Source organism: Protopterus annectens, chromosome 3.part1 (assembly GCF_019279795.1).
Source record: "Protopterus annectens isolate FY-2018-M chromosome 3.part1, PAN1.0, whole genome shotgun sequence".
Classification (NCBI taxonomy): Eukaryota; Metazoa; Chordata; order Ceratodontiformes; family Protopteridae; genus Protopterus; species Protopterus annectens.
The window spans coordinates 1,528,451,391-1,528,468,023 of NC_056732.1; the positions used below are offsets into that span (position 1 = coordinate 1,528,451,391).

Sequence of the window (16,633 nt, forward strand, 5' to 3'; positions counted from 1 at the left end):
AAGCATGGGGTTTATGGCATTCTTCTAAAGACCCTCAAGATCACATTAAATACAGGCAATCCAGGAACGAAACCAAAAAATCAATTTTATAAGACAGAAAACAATACTACTGTAATTTACAGACAGTAAATCAAAATAACCCTCAGAAGTTTTGGGCAGGTTTAAATAATCTACTACATCCTGGACAAACTTCAACCCCAATCCCTGCTGCTACTATTGATAAAACCCCTGAAGATGTTTCTGATAGTTTTAACCAATTCTTTACTGAGACAATTCAAGCCCTAGCTAGCCAACTACCTCCTAGCTCCCCTGGTCCTGAAAGTAGCACCCCTAGAAACCTATTCATGTTCAGCTTCCAACCAGTCGCCACTTCACTTATCCGTACCTTGATCAAAAAATTAAAACCCACTACAGTTTCTGCTGATCAACTCCCTGCCGAGTACCTACAAAAATCAGCAGATGCTATTGCTTACCCCGTCTCAATACTAATCAGTCGAACCATAGTAGAAGCTAAAATTCCCACCATCTGGAAAATATCCTATGTAATTCCACTTCACAAAGGAGGCAGCTCTACTGAATTCTCCAATTATAGGCCAATAGCTATACTCTCTCTACTTGCAAAGATTATGGAAAAATGTATTCATAGTCAACTCATGCACCACCTAATCCAAAATCGCCTTATGGCAGACACTCAGCATGGCTTCCATCCTCATCACAGCACTACTTCAGCCCTCCTAGCCTTTACTAACACCATAAACCATAATCGCAACAATAATTATATATCCTCAGCCCTCTTTTTGGATCTTTCCAAGGCATTCGATATGGTTGATCACCAACTTTTAATCCACACCCTGCAAACATTCTGTCTAGATACTGGAGCCCTCCAATGGTTTCAATCCTACCTGAATGGTCGACAGCAGGCTGTCCTCTGGCAGAACAAACTCTCTAACCTTCTACCTAACACCCTTGGAGTACCACAAGGCTCTATACTAGGGCCCTTGCTGTTCTCCATCTTCATTAACGACCTTTATACTGTCATCCCAAAAGTCAGCTGTATCCAATATGCTGATGACTCTACTTTGATTTGCTCAGCCACATCTCCAGTAGAGTTATGGTCAGCTACCCAGACCACCTTTAATACAATAGAAAACTGGCTTTCTGAACATTGTCTGATCCTAAATCCCAAAAAAACTAAAATGCTGTTATTTTCACTAACACGTAGGTCTACCGCTTTCACCTTTACCATAAAATCAAATGATGGCACAATAATCTCCCCTGACCCATCTACAAAACTATTAGGTGTCATCATAGACAATAATCTAAAATTTGACCTACATGTTAACCAAACTATCAAAACCATCAATAAAAAACTAGGGTCACTTTACAGAATAAAAGCCTTCCTAACCCCTCCAGCTAAAATTGCCATAGCTCGCTCTCACCTTCTTTCAACCCTTCTGTATGCATCCCCTCTACTCTCGAATTTAAACAAGACTGTCCTTAACAAACTCTCAATTTGCTACAACCACATTGCCAGGTTTGCCACTGGGCTGCCTTTTAGGACACATCATTGCATCAATCTAAATCAGCTTGGGTGGCTTGAACTACCCAGCCTAATCCAGTATTACCAACTGATTATGGCCTATAAAATCCTCTATAATCCGGACAATAGTCCTGCACTTAAAAATATTATCACCCCCTATAACAATCCTAGACCACTTCGATCCTCTAACAAACTACTAATTCAGACTAGCAAAATTAACAACACAGCCAGTGATTCTCTTTTTGCAAACTCTGTAAGTAGATCCTGGAACTCTCTTCCAGCTGATATTACCTTACTTTCCACCTTAGGTCAATTTAAAACTAGACTCAAACAACATTTGTCACTTAACTGGCTATGTCAATGTATCAAGCCTGGCTAACTCTCTCTAGAATGTGTAAAAATCTGTTAACCAGTTTACTGTGTAATTTAATTTAATCCTGACTTGTGCTCAGGATTAACTGTAACCTGTGGAACTTGTTTAACTTGTTTACTTATGTAATCTCTGTAAATAGTCTGTTTGTAATATGTAATGCTGGTATTATGTAATGCTGTATCTGCTTACCCTTGGAGCTTTTCTCCCCGGGCCACCGCTGAAAATGGACATGCATCCAGTCGGACTATCCCGGTCAACAAATGTAAAATAAAAATAAATAAAATTAAAGAACAGTAATAAGGGATTATGGAAATTGAGTGTAACATGAGCTAACTAGTATGGAATATGAGGGAAAAATGTGTAGGTATTAGTAAGAGAGAGAGCTAGAAGTGATGCCGTTAAGTTAGGTTATCCCTGAATGTTTCTTGGGTATTATTTTAGAGCAAGAACATATCCAATTTGATAGGAAAAATGATTGAAGCTGTTTTCTGAAGGCATTTTTGTGTAGTCTAAGGGCTAAAGAGAGTGTGTTCCAATTTTTTGCGACTGAGTTACAATAGAGTATTTTCCCAAAGGTTTTGTTTGGCTTATGAACTTCAAGAAAGTATTGATGGTACTTCTTAGTGGGCATTAAGGAGTATAAAGTGTCAGAGAATTTGCAAGGGATGGGCAGGATTTAGGATTGTTTAGTATATTGTGGGCTCTAAGGAGTTGGGATTGAGGCAGTAAGTTGGAAAATTCAGGCCAGTGTAAAGCCTTTAATGAGAGACAGTGATGGGATTTGTAAGGTTGCAGCAAATTTGGCTACTTTGTTATATGTGGTTTCTAGTTTGGATATTAGGTTACTCTGTAGATGGGTAAGAATAGGTGAAGCATAGAGTAGGGATGGTAGAAGCAGGGATTGGGCAAGGGATGGCCTGGATGCACAGGGAAGAAAGTTTTTGTGATGGTAAAGCAGACCTAGTTTTTGGATATAAAGTAGTGGTATTTGCTGATGACTATAGCATCATTTATTTTCTTCTACAGTTAAGAGCAAAAGATTTAATTTTGTAGAATAATCTCAATTATTTTTAGTAAATGATTAATAGTTTCTTATTATTTTATATATTTTTAGATAAATAGGAGTTAATAACCTTACTATTTGATTTATTTTTTTGTTTAATTATTCAGTTATCTGACATTACATTTATTTTGGGTATTGTATTATAAGTACTGTTGTGTACAGTAAGCCAGTTATTTATATATATATAAAAAATTCAGAAGTTACTATTTAGTTACTATTCAAAAAATTATTCCAAAAATTAATTTTTTTTAACATTTTAGAAATATTTAAGGAGTCAGTACAATGTATACAATTAATAAGCAGGCTTTTAAATTTAAAGCAGACAAAGGTGCAAAATATATTTATTTTTCTGAAGATACGTTTGAGGAGTTGCTTTTATCCCCCATTACTGAGAAGAAGATATGTCTGGCCCTAAATAGAACTAAAATAGAAAAGTGCCAGTATTTGACACCTTGACTTTAGAAACCCTCAGAGAGTTGGGGTTCTAAGAGGATTTTTTTAATACTTCAAAGCTTTAATAGGCTGTGATTTCCAAAAAGTTGGGAAGAGGCATTCACGTCTCTGATCTTCACACCTGGTAAGCATCCTCTGTTCCCTGTCTGCTATCAACCTATTTCTGTTTTTAATGTTGATTATAAGCCTTTTATTCTGATTATAGCATGTAGACTAGCAAAGTGGCTACTGATTTTGTCCATTTTTATTCAAACAGGTTTTATTTAAGGCTGAAAGACATTTTGACAGTATTATGAACACGTTTAATTGAAAATGCACAAGACAATTTGAAATCCCTTGTAATAGTGAGCTTTGACACTGAAAAGGTATGGTCAAATGGCAATTTTTTTTTTTAATTTAGTGTCATAGTAGATGGCTTACTATCCTCCATAATAAGAAATACCTGAGGCAGGGGTACCCTCACCTCCCTTTTATTGTTTGCTATGCGTTTGGAGCATTTGGTCAGTAAGATTTGCCAGATTAGGGGAGGGGGATTCTCCTTCAGGGCATTAAATACTCCATCCTTGTATATTAACGATTTTTAATTTATTTACAAGACTCAGTCCAACACCTGGTCCCTCTTTCGAGGACTGTTTGTAGATTTGGATAGATTTGGAGAGCTAGCAGAATGTAAACTAAATCAAAACAAAAAGCAATTGGACCGAATAAGGCAGACCAAATGAATGGTTCACTTTGAAGTAAAACAAAGTCCAACTAAACACAACAAAGTTAACCAAAACAATGCAGAAGCTTGCCACATAAAATGGAGATGTTCAAATACAATTCAAACATTTATTTGTGAGCACTTTCACAGTAGTTAGATACTGCTTCCGTGAAGGACCTCCTGCATATCCACAAAAGAGACAGCATCAGAATTACCCATTCTGAAGATTTAAACCTTGCTTGTGATATAAATAGGACCTGTTGGAGAGACAGGAATGTATCCCAGAAACTTCCCCTTCTCTGGAACAAGCTCCCCAACCATGTGAAGCAGAGTTCTACCTCCCTAACCCAATTCAGTTATAACTTTGACAGTTGGATGGGGAACAGGAAATTCATCCCTGGTTTTTGGCACCTTTGTCTCTAATGGACACATGCAGCCTATAAATGGTTCATCTTCCAGGACCCTGCTTGTAAATGTTTCATCTCGCCCTGATTACACTTATTAAGTGTACAAGAAGTTGTCATAGATTTGTGATGCAAGGCTCGGCTTAAAAATGCCTTTCTGGTTGTTTTGTTAGCCCATTAAATATCTATGAACATCCCTGGCTACAGAACCAGCCCCCGCCAGATCATGTAAAACCACAATTCCTTAATGTCTCACTCAAAAAGGAGATGCTTTTTGGTCCCCTGTAGAACATGTTTTTAAGATGCTGGAAGAAAAGTAGAAGACTATACAATCTATGAAACAGCTGTTTCACTCACCTCTTCTTAAAAGCATCAGAAACTGTCTTACCAAGCATATCTTCCACCAAAGACAAAACAGAGGTAAGCAACCAGAAAGGGAGAAAGACTGGTACAAAAATGAAAAGGCAAGATGGTGAAAGTTGGAAACCTGGAGGCTGTAAGGGTTCAGACCCTAAATAGACCAGCTTTGACTCAACAGAGCTCTTTCCTCCCCCTTTACCTCAAATCCCAGCCAAACCTAAACTCTCCCAAAACCCGCCTCTGAAATCCATGCTGTCTCAAAAAATATGAGGTTGTGTTGGTGCATTTGTAAAAGGATGCTAGGAAATCACTCAGGACACTTGTAATAATTTTGGCACAAAAGTATAGACTCCAGTTCCTGAATAGACCAGGATTCTCAGCCACTCTTAATACCCAGAGGACAAAGATACTTGGTCAGAACTCTGTTACAAGACCTTCTGTGACGGGGAGCAATAGAAAGTATCAAAACAGGAAGATAGCACAGGTTTCTATTCAATAGTTTTTCTTGTCTCAAGGAAAAGATGGCCTGTGGAGGTCAGTCTTAGCCTTTATCAAGGCTGAACACATTCCCTCAGATGTGCTCTCTTGCCCTTTGGTTTGTTGGCTGTACCAATGGTGTTTATATTATGTGTTCTGCAGAGCAAAGGGCATTCACATCTGTACTTGCCTGGATCATTGCCTGAAAGCATCAACCCCAAAACTGCCAAATCCCAGCTAGTATCCCAAGACAAGTTTGGTCTCTAAGAGCCTTATTAGATATTTATTGTATTTGTTTTTATTTACCCTTTGTTGACTGGTTTGGTCCCACTGAGCTACTGGCCTCTTTCCAGGGCTAACCCAAGGGTGGTATTTATTCTGTTAATGGAATTTTGGCCAGGACATCTGGGAATTTCCTCTATTTTTTCTATAAATGCTGTGGGATCTTTTGCAGTCACCTGAACTACCATCAACTCAAGCAGACGGGACCTTGATTAAATGTCTTATCCAAAGGGCTGCACACTCAGGAGTGCAGAATCCCCCTAATGCTGCACTGCATTGTCTGCAATCCAGTCTTTTGGAGTGGTAATAGAACTCAAAGCCTTCTGGTCCTCCAGCACCAAAGATAAAAGTGCTACCTTGAGCCTTTGACAAGTGTTCCGTAGCTCAAAAAACTCAAGTTATTATAAGGAAGTTTTCCAGAATACTGGGGTTCATCGCCTTCTCATTCATGATGGTTCCTCTAGCTAGACTTAATATGAAGAAACTCCAGTTGTACCCAAGAAACAGATGGTACCACCATGCCCAATCTGTGCGTAACCCTGTCCTTCCCTTCTACTCTATATCAAGGAAAGAGCTTGGATACAAGAACTATTCTTGGGGTCCAGTTCAAAATAAGGCCAGATATCCAGAAGCACTCCATGAATTTAATAAACATAGTCTTGGGGACACACTTCAGGGAACTGAGGCAAAACTCAGAGGAAAAGGCACATCAAACATTAGTGTAAAAGAGATGATGGTATTAATTTTAGCTTTTGTATCTTTCAAATCTATTTGGAAACCAAGGATCCTGCATATCCTTACAGACATCACCTTATTGTGAAATACAAACAAACAAGGGGCACACACTTGTATTTTTTGTGCAAGCTGACCATGGAGGTCTGCTGCCTGGCTCTGGAGTCAGGAATGACCATCAGGTGACTTACATTTTTCTTTAGGAAAACATTTTGGAAGGTCATTTGGACAGAACATAGGTGGACCCTCGCAAAGGGATGCTGTACAGGAAAGTATTTACAGATTTGTTTACTGTTTTTGTGTGTGTGGTGTGTGTGTGTGTGTGTGTGTGTGTGTGTGTGTGTGTGTGTGTGTGTGTGTGTGTGTGTCAGTGTGTCAGAAATTGACATTTTTACTTCTGCAAAAGACATTTTTCTCCAAAGTGGTTGCACCAGGATATCTGTTACAGGGGCCTGAGTAATAAGTGCCTTCTAAGTATGCTTGGCAGGCCTCTTTTTGTATATTTTTCCTGTGGTCCAGCTTCTCTTCAGAGTAATACAGGACATAAAAAAGTACAGGCCAAAAATTGAGCTTGTAGCTCCTTTTTGTTTGAGGCAATGCTGGGTTTTCCTCCTGACTAAGTCCTAAGGACTGCTTTATACTGATGTCTGTGTAGATGAACCTCTTGACACAAGGCAAGGAGTCACTTATACACCTCATTTTGAAAAACCCAAAGGCTGATGATTTGAATGATCTTGCTTTCATACCCTTTGGGCACATGTTTTCCAAGGTCTTGCCTTTATCTTAAGGGATGGTAGAAATCTAAATAATAAAGAAGTCATTCATAGCAAAATGGAAAGGATTCTCACTCTGCCGACATAGGAAAGGTCTAGATCTAAATCAGATTTCAGCATCTGTGATCCTCAAAAAAATCTGTCGGACCTTTACAAATCAGGATGGTATTATGCCTTTGTTTAGGTGGCAGATATATGTTATTTCAGTTCCCCTGTCTTGGTCTCCCTTTATGTTTCATACCACTAAAGCATTCCTTCAAAGGATTTGTCAGTTATCTGACTAAGTAAGTTGTCTGATAAGTGGCCATTACATCTGCCAGAAAAAAATTCTGAACTGCAGGTTGTAATGCAAACAGCCTTTTCTCATTTTCCACAAGGTAGGTACCACTTCACACCATTTCCACATTAGTACTCAAAGTGCAATAGTATTTCCCTGTTTCAGGCCATTCATCTCCCTGTGTTCTGTCCTACTCCACAGAACAAGGGAATGAATTTACTTACCCTGGATGTGCAAAAAATAAGTTAGATTTTACCTTGAGGGGAATAAGTAAAAAAGGAAATCCAGACTGATTGTTCTTATCCTTTGCAAAGGGCAGGGTGGAGAGCTCTGTTTCCAAACAAACCCATTTTTATATGGCTTTTTATAGTTAATTGCATCTGCTTCTAGTATTCTTCCCAGGATAAGACTGTACCAGGGCATGTCAGGGTCCACTCTACTAGAGCTAAAGCAGCCATGACTGCCTTTCTTGGGAGGGGTAGTCAGTACCCCAGCCATTTTGGAGGCAGCTATCTGGACATCCGTTTGCACATTTTCCAAGCATTATAACCTGGACATTACCACCAGTCTAGACCCAGGGCAGGATTTGCCTTTGCCGTCCTTCAGGAACTAATACAACCAATACATTGCATTGTGAGGGCGCAACACTCACTGGTCCATAAGCACTAGGAATCTTCTGAAATATTATCACTACTTACAGCAATGAACAGTGCAATAAACATAATACCGTTGTGTTAGAGACCTATCATATTTGTAGCTGTTTGACTATGTTCACTATTGCAGTAATATTTTTCTCCCTCTGCCCCTCTTATTCCTTTCCTATGGGCATCTTGTGTTTGGGGGTGGGTACTGAATCACCTCTAGCTTTTAACTTTCCTTTCTGCTACTCTTACAAGGTGCCCACCTCCTCGGATTGACCTAAAACTTGGCAGTGCAGTTTTGTGACATCTTCAGATTGGACTGCCGTACATGCTGGCATATTCCACTTAGATAGGCCATGCTGTTGTTTCAGATACTTGGAGGCTTACAGAGGAAGACAGAATTAAAGATGTTGCTGGCAAGCATCCCTTCTATACCACATACATGCCGATATCCCAGTACTATCCTGTCTAAAGGAGGAAAAGTACAAAACTCTGTAAGTCAGGATAGGTGTTTGGCTTTCTGTGGCACAAGTCCCAATTGTTATCACAAGTGTAGCAGTGAATATATTTGGACATCTACAATTAAATATTAACTTCCTCACAACTGTACTTTCATAATCAAAGAAAAGTGAAAGAAATGAATTTTACTGCACTAACCACCTAGAGAGGGATATCTGAACCTACAATATGTTTGGAAGGCTAACATTTTTTAAAAAGAAGATGTTTTTGTTTGTTCATTTTCAGAAGGCCATACTTATCACTCATCAAGCCATGTTTGAATCTGTGGGAAACCTGGACTTGAAATTTGAGTAGACTATGGCTATGTTGGAGGCTGAATTCAATATCTTGACATCATCTGCATATTGAAGTTCAGGTGGACAACAGAAAGCAGACATGTTATTCACAGGTATTGTAATGAGAAGTACAAAGACTGAATCCTTTGGAGCTGAGGATCTGAATGTTGAATATGAAATCTTTGCAGGATTTAATCACAGGGCACTGGCAGAGCATAAAAATAAGCTAGTACTGAAAGGATTGTTGTCTTCTTCCTTATCTTCAGTTTCTGGAGCTTCCACCTCCATTAAGAATCTGACAGAGAAGCCCAAAGAGGATGCATCAGGAAAAGACAAGGAGTGCACCCCTGACCACTCCTCTCTCAACTCTGGGATTGGCTGTGCCAGAAAAAAATTCTAAATCTTCAGATCCTGCCACCTCTTAATTTATGTCCTTCTTTATGTCAAAGTCTCCTATCCGTAGGCACCCAAGGTTCTCACTGGAGCTAATACCATTGAGACTACATGACCCCCTTCCTCCACGATGTGCTTTGACAGGCTTCCAGACCTCCATCCACCTCGTCATCTCTTAAGTCTACAAGTAGTGCTACTGAATCAGATGTGAATAGAATAATGAGAAGATTTCTAAAGACTGTGATATATTTGGGATTCATTCCAGCTCCATCCCCCATTGGGCCTGTGAGCTTTGCTCCATCTCAGGTAACATTGTTGACTCCTACTTTAATCCATCCTTTGGCTTTAGAGACATTGGATCCAAGGTTTCCAAGCTTCTGTGTCATATCCAAAGGTTAGGCCTTCGTTGACCCTGACATTTTTTTCTGATCAAGAGAGTGCCAAATCTTTCAAAGCGGGAGGGATCTTGGAGTCATATCTTTGGTGCTGGATCCAAAGGTATGGGGTCAGAGCTGTCCCTTCCCATCAGGGTTTGGCAATGAGTAGCTTGGCACTGACCTCTTGTTTCAAGGCAAGGCCATGGAAATTCTCTGAACCAACCTAGCCGGACAGCCTTGGTCCCTACTAGAATGTTTTTTGGTTATCCCATGACTTCTGCTTTTGATTCAGTAGAGAGAGCATTATCCACCTTGGTGGACAGGACATCCTTGCCCCCCTCAGGTCCTTCCACTCCACAACTGTCTGCCCTAGGTCCTGAATCATTTTATTCTGCTCCATCGAGACAGCCAGTCCGAACGTGCCTGGAGACCGTCCTTATCCAGGACTCTCCCCAGACTTCTGAGGGCACTGACTTTGAAGGAGAGGGCTCCCCCAGATCACTCCTTGAGAATGTCTCACTCAAAGAAGTTCTGGAACTTTTGAAAGAGAAAGGTGCTTGTTCTTCAGAAGCCCTTCCAGGAGGAGTCTGTCTTTCTTGAGGCTTGCAGAACCGACTCAGCTACATCCTGGTTTATACCCCCAGTGGATGAAGAGGTGGACCTCATTTCGTGTCAGGCATGGAAGGATCTCTGTCACGGAGGCCAGTAAGTACTTACATGCTTCCAAAGATCATGCCTGTTGGAGCAAGTGTCCCCAATGAATACCATGGTGGTAGCAGTGACCACCAGAAAGGAATTTGCTGAAGAGAGTCCCTTTATCCACCTCCTAGCAGGGAATCTAGGCTCTTTGACAGATTCAGGAAGTGAATTTATCCTTCAGCGACTTTTGCCTTGAGGTTGCTGAATTATCTGGCACATGTCATGAGGTTCCAGAAGGACTTGAACAAGGAACTCTCCACTTCTCTGTTGGGGTCCATGTCAGTAGAGGACAAGAAAGACCATTTCTTTACAGCTGACCACCCTATCATCCCTGTGGAATGCCTCCAAGTGGCTAATCTCCCATGCCATGGAGGATGTTTCTAGAGTGGCAGGTTTGAGCATTACTGTGAAGAGACATGCCTGTATGCACCTTTGTGGTTTTGTAGAGCTCTTCAGGATGTCCTTCATCAATGCACCGTTTGATGGAGCTACCTTATTTGGGCCCAAGTTGAAAGAGATCCTCTCCAGGAGTGAACAGGATGGGTGAATTCTGTCTTCTGGAGGGATACGGATGTTCTTCATGTTTCACTGTTGCGGTCATCACATTTGGGGTTATCTGCCTGCAGGTAGCCCTCAGCCAGCCTGAATACCAGAGTCTTCGGATTTCTGCATCGGATGCTGCCGCTTCTTCCATGACGTCAGGTCGTCAGGGGTATAAAACATGCAGCCGATGCCATTACACCAGTCTTTCTTGCAGTGTGGTGCCCAAAGCAGAAGCAGTTCACAAGTGCTGGTCAGCCGACTCCTAAAATTTTCATTTCCGAGTTTCAGACCTGAAGTCTTCAAAAACATAAGTACCCCATTGGAGATCCTTTTTTCTTGTTCTAACTGATGTCAGAAAAAATTAACTATTGTCTTGCCTGTGGAAAGCAAATACCTCATAGTGATTTTCATTCTTACTGCGTCACCTGTTTAGGCCCAGACTACGACGTCCCTCGCTGTCGGTTTTGTGCCTTGTTCAACACCCAAACTATTCATTGTCTGGCTATTTTTGTAGCTAAATACTTTAGTTCTCAATCTCCGTACTCCGAAATGGCTTCGTTAAGCCATCCAACTAACGATCGTCTGAAAAAAATGTAAGGATAAAGACAGAGACAGACCGCATAGGTCCAAAACTGCCGACGATGCTTCCATTAAGTTAGTCGCCAGTCCGCCGGTACTCAATGAGGCACTTCGCAGCCGCTGATACCCGCTACTACAGATTCGCAGGCCTCTACTGAGACCCATTCGGAGTCCAGTATGCTGCGAGATGCTTCTTTGACTATGGAACCTGTGGATGTCTCTACCTTGGATGGGTCCGGAGCCGCTGTGCAGGCACTAGCTTCTGAGGGTGTATTTAGGCCTACCGATTTTCATATTAAACCGACGAAAAGCTAAGAATACTGAATTCCTCAGGCCTAAACCTTGCACTATGCTTAGAAAACCGGGTTCCTATCAGTTCGTCGAAACTTCACCAGTTCAAACACCATATGTTCAAACTGTGAAGTTCAAAAACTGATTATTGTGAAGCCGCTGAACACCAAATTCTTTCCCAGGGAAAGAATTTGATGGGCTGTTTCTGTGGCTTCGCGATTTTAAGCACTGTGGTGGAAAGTTACGGGTTGGGTTCAGGTAAGTGTGCCATTGTGCGGAAGTTAGGGTTAGGGCGTGGGTTAGGTGAGTTAGGGTTAGGGCGCGGGTGAGGTGGGTGTGCGATAGTGACAGACTTTAGGGTTAGGGCGGGATAGGCGAGGTAGGGTTAGGCCGCGGGTCAGGTGAGTGTGCGATACTGACGGACCATAGAGTTAGGGATTGGGTTAAGGTAAGTGGATAAATAGTAGTGTATGTACAGTTTAGTGTAGGGTTAGATGTAGGATTTTAAGTGTATGTGTGTGGATTGCTGTTTTTTTGGTGTGTTTATGTTGTGTGTGTGTTTCTTGGAACAGCGATTTTTTTCCTTGGGGGAAAAAAATCTCTCTTCTAAGCCTTCGATGGTTTTGCACTTCCAGGTTAGCAGTTCGAACATATGGTGTTCGAACTTGTGCCGTTTCGTCAAAGTGATATAGACCTTAGAAAACTGATGACCAAAACGCATTCTCAGGCCCATATGCCTCAAAAACAAATGATTAGAATGGCTGAAGACCTTATTACTTTAATTAGGGGAAGCCAGCCTTCCCCCTCTAAGAGACCTAGAACAGATTTTCTCTCTGATTCGTCTGACAAGGAATCTGATATCTCTGTTACTTCTGATTACCAGGATGTACCCTTATCTACTTATGAGGATTCTGATGCAGAGGATTCCATTCCCTCTGCTTCCCCTCCAGAAGATTTTTTCTGTTGGTGAAACCTTGCAATACCCTTAGGGAGCATTTCTGCTGGGAAAGCCAGGACTATTCTCAGTCCAAAAAGAGACTTAGAGAATTTTTAAACCTGCCTCAGCACAGGCCTCTAGCTATCCCTCCTGTTCTGGAAATTGTAGATGATGTTTTCTTGGAATCCAGTCTTACTCAAGACACTCTGCCTCCAGCTCCCAGGAAACCTGGCAGGTACTACAGTGTACCTGACTCTCAAAAGTCCCTCTTCAAGAATCCTACTGCGGATCCAGAGACCATTTCCCAAGGACCAAAAGGTGTTAAGGCTACTACTGCCAAAAATCTTACCCCTTCTGATAGGGACTCTAGAGCTTTAGACAGATGGGGTAAGAAGATATACACTTCTGCTACTTTGTCCATTAGGGCTTTAAATTGTCAGTTTCATATGTTAAAGTATCAGCAGCATATTATGGGATTAATTAAGCAGAAAATGGTGTTGATTCCTGACTGTGCTGAACACAAAGATTTACAAGAGTTAATGCATTCTGCTGACCAAGTTGTTAAACATACTTTGCAATGTGGCTTTGATTCTTTAGAAGCATCCTGCAGGGCTGCTGTCACTTGGTCTGTACTTAGAAGGCATGCTTGGCTTAAGGAACAAAATTTGCCAGATCATGTTAAAGCTAAATTACTGGATGCACCCTTAAACCAAGAGCAACTTTTTGGCAACAAAGCAGAAGTCCTCAAAAGAATGGAGGAAAAAGCTAAATCTATGCAAACTGTAAAATATTTCTTACAAGTACAGCCACCTAGATTCAGTAGGCATTGGCCTTCAAACAGCTGGTCCTTTTCAGTACCTTCCAGGCCTTCTCAGTCCAAACCCAGGAGCAGCAGACCACCAAGACTTCAGTCTCAGGGTATGCACAGACCTAAGCAGTGCTGGCTCCCATTTCCAAAGCAGGGAGTAGTAAGCCACCCCTCCATGGAAAAATGGCACAATTACTTATTTTTAACTCTTCCAAGCCTTGCTCAACTACTTGCTCCCTTAGGAGAAAAGCTCGCCCTGCATGCAAAAAACTGGGAACTCATTACCCAAGACAAATGGGTTTTAAGCATAGTTTCCCCTAGGATACAGATTCCATTTCCACTCAACTCCCAACCCCAAGTGGATGGCCAGACCTTCCCCCAAACCAGTGGGCGGAGGCCCAAAAACAAGTACTCTCTCTCCTTAGTATCAGGGCTTTTCAACCTGTCCCAGTAGAACAAAGGGGACAAGGTTTTTACTCGACTGTTCGTGGTTCCCAGAAAAGAAAACGCCTGGCATCCTATCCTGGACCTGTCTATTCTCAACACCTTTCTGGTGGTTCCAAATTTCAAAATGCTAACTCTTTAACAACTTCTTCCTATGCTAGCCAAGGACACCTGACTGGCAACCTTAGACCTAAAAGAAGCTTACCTGCACATCCCAATAAGGGAATCCTGCAGAAAATACCTACGCTTCAGGGCAGGCTCCATGCACATGATCAGTTCTCTGTACTTCCTTATCTACTGCGCCCAGGGTATTCACAAAGTGCCTAGCTCCAGCCATTGCATTTTGCAGGCAGAGAAATTTTCAGATTTACCCATTCTTGGACGATTGCCTGATCCAGACAGAGAGTCAGGACTTACTATTACAACACCTCACATTTGTAAAGAGACTTCTATCTTCACTGGGGTACACCATCAACAAGAAGAAATCACACCTACTACCTTGCCATCAGATTGTATTCTTGGGAGCAAGCTTGAACACAGCTTCCCAGATGGCATTCATCACTCCAGAGAAACAAGTTTATTTGACAGCCTACTTCAAACTGCTGGCCACAAAAACCCAGCTATCTGCAAGGAAAATCTTACAAGCCCTGGGGTTTATGGCCTTTTGCATTCTATAATTCCATATGCAAGACTGCATATGAGGAAACTTTAATGGTATCTAAAAAGCCTATGGTGTCAACATTCTCAGGACCTGGAAACAGTGATTCCTATCATTCCTTGTCTAAGAGCAGAGTTCCTTTGGTGGGCAGAGGCCTGCTACCACAATAAGGGACTCCCTTTCACTCTACCCCCTGCCATCCAAACCCTAACAACAGACGCATCAGACTTTGCATGGAGGGCTCACATGGCAGGGCAGTGCATTCAGGCAAATGGAACCCAAAACAGATGCACCTGCATATCAATCAAAAAGAAATGCTCTGACAGCCTTCAAAGACCTTATTCTTCCAGGACAACTATTGGTAAAGACAGACAACACCACAGTTACGTGGTACATAAATAAGCAGGGGAGAACCCATTCCTACCCACTCTGCAGACTAGCCATGGCTCTGTGGAACACAGCCTTGAACTACCAAGTGAACCTACAAGCTTAATTCTTGCCAGGCAAACTAAATTCACTGGCAGACGCCTTAAGCAGAAATCTCATGGACCCACACAAATGGAAACTGGAACCCAAAATATTCCAGCTCTTGAGGAAAAAATGGGAGATACCAGAGGTAGACCTGTTTGCATCCCCTCAGAACTACCAAATGAACAAATTCTGCACCTGAACTCACCACAGTCAAGCTTGGAAAGTGGATGCCCTGTCCTTTACCTGGGAAAGCCTCTCAGTTTATGCCTTTCCCCCTCTGCTTCTCCCCTTGAAGGTTCTGCTAAAGATCAAACAGGACAAGCCAAGGACGATACTGATAGCACCAGACTGGCCATACCAGCACTGGTACCCTATTTTGAGCAGTCTGACAGTGCTTCAACCATGGCACCTGCCTCAGACTCCTTCCCTGCTATCCCAGCAGGTGGGCCAGATTCTCCACCCTCAGCTTCAAACCCGGAATCTTGCAGCCTAGCTAATTCCTTGAGCTCTCCTCTAGCAACCCTCAGCAGACAGGTGCTGGATGTCATTCTTGAGGCAAGGAGGCCTAGTACTAGAAAATCCTATTCAGAAAACTGAAAATGATACTGTTCCTGGAGCCAGGCTCAGGGGATGGGCACAACAGTGCCCAGCTTACCTCATTTTCTAGATTATTTAACTGAAATTCTCAGCAAGGGCCTATCTTTCTCTTCAATTAAGATTCATGCCTCAGCCATATCAGCACATTGTAATACTGAGCCACCCCTCTTCTGTTAAAACAATTCCTTAGAGGGGCCAAAAATTTAAGACCCCCCCCCCCCACCAGGAGAGCTCCCACTCCAGCCTGGGACCTCACTCTTCCCCCCTTTGAACCAGTTGCTACAGCAGAGTTGAAATTCCCTTCTTGGAAACCAGCTTTACTTCTAGCCATCATTTCAACAAGAAGAGTGTCTGAACTGTCGGACCTCATGGCAGTGGAACCCATTCATTATATTCCATGCGGACAGGGTTTCCCTCAGGACTAATCCATCCTTTATGCCCAAGGTGGCGTCGTGTGGCTGTAAACCAGTCCATCCAGTTGCCTACTTTTTTCCCTAATCCTCAGAATAAAGGGGAAAGGAATACTGCATTCTCTGGACGTGCACAGACAGCTTAGATTCTATTTGGACAGGACTAAGCTTCTCAGAAAATCTGACCAGCTGCTAGTTAGCTTTGCTGCAGTGGCAGAGGGGAAGGCCATTTCAAAGCAAACCATTTCCAAATGGATAGCACATTGCATCCATTTCTGCTACAAACACTATGGAAAGCCTACACCACAGGGAATAAGAACACATTCCACCAGGGCTGCATCTACCTCTACTGCATTTCTCAGAGGAGTCCCTACCAGGGACATCCTGGAAGCTGCAACCTGGAGCTCTGTACATACTTTCACCAAGCATTACCATCTGCCTATCTTTTCTAAATCCAGGGCTGGATTTGCCACAGCAGTCCTACAGGGCCTGATTGCTAGCCCTAATGCTGTTAACTACCTCCACCTTTCCTTAGCTTTGGGAATCAACCCAAA

At 42.2% G+C, this 16,633-nt stretch overlaps 1 protein-coding gene across 1 annotated transcript in view; it reads left to right on the forward strand.

Moving 5' to 3' along the window:
- Positions 1–16,633, forward strand: part of ABCB8 (ATP binding cassette subfamily B member 8) — a 1,506,569-nt gene that overhangs the window by 166,809 nt on the left and 1,323,127 nt on the right. The gene's annotated exons all lie outside the window — the stretch shown is intronic.